Source organism: Dama dama, chromosome 12 (genome assembly GCF_033118175.1).
Source record: "Dama dama isolate Ldn47 chromosome 12, ASM3311817v1, whole genome shotgun sequence".
NCBI classification, from domain to species: domain Eukaryota; kingdom Metazoa; phylum Chordata; class Mammalia; order Artiodactyla; family Cervidae; genus Dama; species Dama dama.
In genome coordinates, this window is record NC_083692.1 from 59,540,725 (window position 1) to 59,545,683 (window position 4,959).

The following is a 4,959-nucleotide window of genomic DNA, read 5'->3' on the forward strand; positions in this document are numbered from 1 at the left end:
TGACAGGAAGTACTATTTTAATTTTAAGGTTGAAAGACTACCTCGTCCCCAAAGGATGCATTTACATGATAATAAGTTATCTTCATATTTACCATAGCATGTAGCATTATACATTGTGTATTAATAGTAGATACTGAATTGTTGGAAGAGTTGAATTAAATTTGCTAGTAAAAGGTTGATAATTTTTTTTTTCTTGACCACACCTTGCAAGTGGGATGTTAATTCCCTGACCAGGGATTGAGCCTGGGCCCTTGGCAGTGAGAGTTTGGAGTCCTAACAACTGGACCACCAGGTAAGTTGAAGCTCAATAATGTTGATGGCAAAACAATAGATTGTACAGGAGAGGTTTAAACTACCATTAAAACAAAGAGTATATGGTCTTAGGTTGAATTACTGAGTTTGGACTGAGTTGGGACCTATTAAAGGACCTGTTGAAGATTTTGCTTAACTCATTAATGAAGCCAGTAAGATTTTTCTACCAGTTCAAAGGAGAATTGAAAGCATCACAATCAAGGATTTCTATAATGAATTTATAAATAAATGTAATACTGGATTTTTTTTTTTTTTTTTAACAGAGAAGGGAAGTCTGTTATCCACCAGACAAATGTGTGTGTCTATGGGTAAATGTGTGTGGACAATGTGCATGTCTGTATCACTTATGTATAACTTGGAAAGTTGTAAAATAGCTCTTAACACAAAAACTCGGGGTTCCTTACCTGGAAAGTGTGTAGGCAAAGATTTAAGTTCCATGAAAAACAGCTAGTAATTTTTTGGTCCATTTTGAGGTCTTTCACAGTAGTTCTCCATAGACTTAATGCTTTTACCTAAAATTGATAAAACTTTTTGAATGAATGCTATGCCAGGAACTGTTCGTAATGCTTTACTTAAATTAACTCTAATAAAACAACTCTGAGGCATAATAGTATATTATCAGTGATTGCCTTTGGGTCATAGAGTTAGAGGTGATTTGCTCTGAAGCATCAGATTAAGATTTGTTTTAGAGGTGGGCTATCCAGTGGTGCAGTTTAGAGTGCCCCAGCTAACAACTTTGCTAATTAGGCTTCTGCTCCTCCCCACACATCTGATTCTATCTTTAGATTGCTCTGAGAGCAAGTTCTTGTTATTTCCTTCCATCATTGATTTCCACCCATTGATATTGATTCAATGTGGTCCTATATAAAACAAGTCTAATATTTCTTCTGCAAGAAAACTGGTTAATTATTTAGGCATGAGGATTCTCATCTTCAGAAACCTTATTTCAGGCAAAACCATCCCTGATTATTTGAACTGTTCCTTATAGGATCTGATTTAAGCGCCATCTTTGGTGTTCTCTGATTTCCACTCCAGCTAGATCCTAACTGACCAGCATAGTATGTTTCATAGGACAGGCATGCGGAAGAAAATACAGTGAATGAATGAGCAGATTTGGTAATGACTTTAATCTGGTTGAACATCATTACTTTTTCACTTTTTATGGACCCTTTTTACCATTTCAGAAAAACCAGAGACCCTGGCCTTCAACAGCTATCTATATGGCTAATGCCCCTGATAATTTTAAATTAGCTTGCTCTGCATAACCTCTGTCTGAGACATAGTTCTTGTTGAAAACTATCTTTAAAAATTGGTACCATAGAGAATTGGGCTTTTGGGTAGGCAGAACAAAGCTGTTCTAGTGGAATGACTAAGGGTAAAACACGGTGTTTGAATTTCCTCAATATCCACAAAAATTGAAAAAGGAAAAAAGAGAAGGCTGAGCTACTAGATATTTCTTGAGGGTTAATCTAGAAAATTAAAGGCTCAGTTTGTTGATATCACTGGGTATATACAAGGGTAGCCATCAAAGCTATATAGTGGCTAAAGAGTAGATTATTGGGTGTGCTTCCTCCAGGTGTCCTCTGTCTATAAGAGCTTTAAAAGAATTGAGATTGGAATTGACAAATTTATCTAGATGGGCTAGTTATCATATAATGTCTCAATTTAAAGTCATTTGGTTAATGAGAAAATAATTCAAAGAAAGCAGGGCTGGCTTTGGTTTTTACTGAAAATCGTTTTAAATTCAGACTACTATGTTCATCAGTTCATCAGTGACCACTCCCTTGAGCTAATTCCAGACTTGACCTTCTGAGTTCTATAAACAAATGCTGGATTCCCCAACAGAAGAATTGAAAGCCACAGTGCCCCACTCCCTCCTTCTGTTCTCCCAACCCCTCACATTGTTCCTATTGGTCCCCTTATCCCCTAAACATCTTATCTGCTTGTGAAGAAATCCCTAACCTACTTGAATTGTTTCAGAACCACTAATCGTGGGGCAAGGACTAAAATATCTCTGATTCTGAGAGTGGCTGCTGGGGTCCTCAACTGGACCCCATCCTAAGAGTTCAAAGGATACGTTTCAGGAAGCTGTCCTTCTGGCCAAAATGGCCAACATTCCCTTTACCTTGGAATGTCTGCTGTTGGTCACTTTCCTGGACTTGTTTTGTCAGCAGATAGGTAGGAGATCATCAGAGAGAACCAGTCATGGCTTTCTTGACAGAAGAGAAGCCATTTTTGGCTAAGCCATTTTGTGATAAGCCTGGCCACAATGCTTGTCCTTGAACAGGTCTTAGTAATAATGATCTTAGGAGAACAACAGGACAAACTTCCATGCAAGAGAAATAACAGTGACAAAAATAACAAGTCAGTTGTAAAGACTCCCTGTTCTGTTTCAATGGTAAAGACTAAAGCCCTGTCTGGAGCTACTTTGCAGAATTTAAATCCCCTCCTTGGGTGCCAGCTACCAGATTCAGCTGGAATCTAAGGGATGATGCTGCTGACCTTTTCTGGGTGGCTGCTGACCAGTACTTTGATGTCCTTGGTCAACTCATTTGGTTGTTCAGCGGCCTGCCATTCAGCTGTCTCACTGTAATGTTATTGTCCTTTAGTCTCTCTGTCATATGTGACTCTTGGAACCCCGTAGACTTAGCCCTCAAGGTTTCTCTGTCCATGGGACTTTCCCAGGCAAGAATACTGGAGTGCGTTGCCATTTCCATCTCCAGGGGATCTTCCCGACCCAGGGATCAAACACGTGTCTTCTGCACTGACAGGTGATTTTTTTTTTTTTTTTTTAAACCACTGAGCCACCAGTGAAGCCTGTGTTACTTACTGTAAAACCTTTATTAATTCTATTAGGGGAACCACTGACTGAAACCACCCACCCTGACCCAGCAAGATAGTAACTTCTTGTATGTGTTAGCTTACAACAGTGTTGCAGGTTTGAAAAGCCAATTCTGACACCCATTGGGAACTGTTTCTTTGACTTGCTTTCCATTGCTTTTTAAAATTATAACATACTGGCCGGCCTCAGAGAATGCTGCCCCTCTGCCTGACTGTTAAACTAAAGTGCCTTTGTTCAGAACCCTATCCGCCTGTAGATGGCAGGAAAGAAGAAATTAACACATCCTCTGCCTGAAGCTTGCCATTCTAGGAAATATTTGCAAGATTAAAGACTTTTTTTCCTTTGTTTCCTCACCTGTCTGCATATTGATCTATAAAAGAACCTGGCATCCAAGACCCCAAAAAGGTGGTTATTTTGAGACCTTCGTCCGCCATCTTCTTAGTCAGGCAAGCTCAGGAGCAGGAGTCCTGGTAAGGAACGTGGAACTAATGAGCTGCCACCAGCTGGAAGTATTGGGGAAAGGTGAAAAGGAGAGAAGAAACACCCGCCCGTATATTTTACCAGCCTCCCAGAATCCTTTTCACTGGCATCCTGGGCTGAGCAATGTGTGCACCACCGGGAAGGACCCTGAGTCAGAGTGATTGGCCAGAGACAACCCCAAAACTAACCCCATTACTGTAAAACCCGAGGTTGCCAGCCACATGACACTGCACAGTCCTTCTGGGTTCTCCCTCCTGCTCTCCACCCAGGTGCCCCTTCCCAATAAAGCCTCTTGCTTTGTCAGTATATGTGTCTCCTTGGACAGTTCATTTCTGAGTGTCAGACAAGAGCCCACTCTTGGGTCCTCCTTCCTGCAACAATTTAGATAGCCTTAGATCTTAACAGCGTTAACAAAAGGGAAGGGAGGAACGAATTTCTGTCAACAGGGACTGTGACTAGAGTTGCTGAGGTCCCAGTGAAAGGGGGGAGACTGAAGAAGCACCTGGAGAGATGAGGAGAGAGAGATTAGTGTTAAGAGAAACATCAGCCTTTTTTCCTGCTTATATATAACAGTGATTCTGGGGCCAGTAATGCAGGATCTCAATGGCCTCTTCAAACACATTTTAAGACAGGTACGTATTCAGGAGTAACTGTGTAACTTCTTACTGTGTATAATCCAGGTTTCAGAATAGGATCACTGTAGGTATGTTTATGGTTTTAGATGTTGCGGCAATGAAAGGAAAAAACAGCCTTGCTTAATAAAGTTGTAAAGAGTGTTAAGTACCAGTAGCCTCATGCACATTATACAACCCCATAATAATTATGCTGATCGTGTAAACAGCTTCCCTGTGTAGACTAGCTGAGCCTCCACTGCCAAACATCAAGAATTAACAGCAGGAGCTAGAAAAATCAATAAGCCTTTACCCAGGGAACCAAAGATATGTAGGTTGCTAAAACTGTTAATAGTTGCCCATAAAGAGTAATATCCCATTATGTTAATGCTAAAGGAGGTTTTGTTTTATTTCCTAAATAATAAAAAGATTACATAATAAAGGACTAGTTGACAAAGTGATAAACATTCATGGCAGCAATGACAAATCAATAAAAGCATCAAATAAGAAAAAATGGAACCTGTTTCTTGGCATTCCAGTTAGTTGCATTTCATGGACTGAGTCTGGCTTATCTTGTGGTCTCTTTTCACATACCCACAAATCCCATTTTAAGATGACAGTGGTGCATCTGTTTGTCCTTTGATGCTAATAAACTCCTACTGCCATTCACTCAGATTAAGTGGGGATGGCTAGCACAGATGATACATTCAGTCC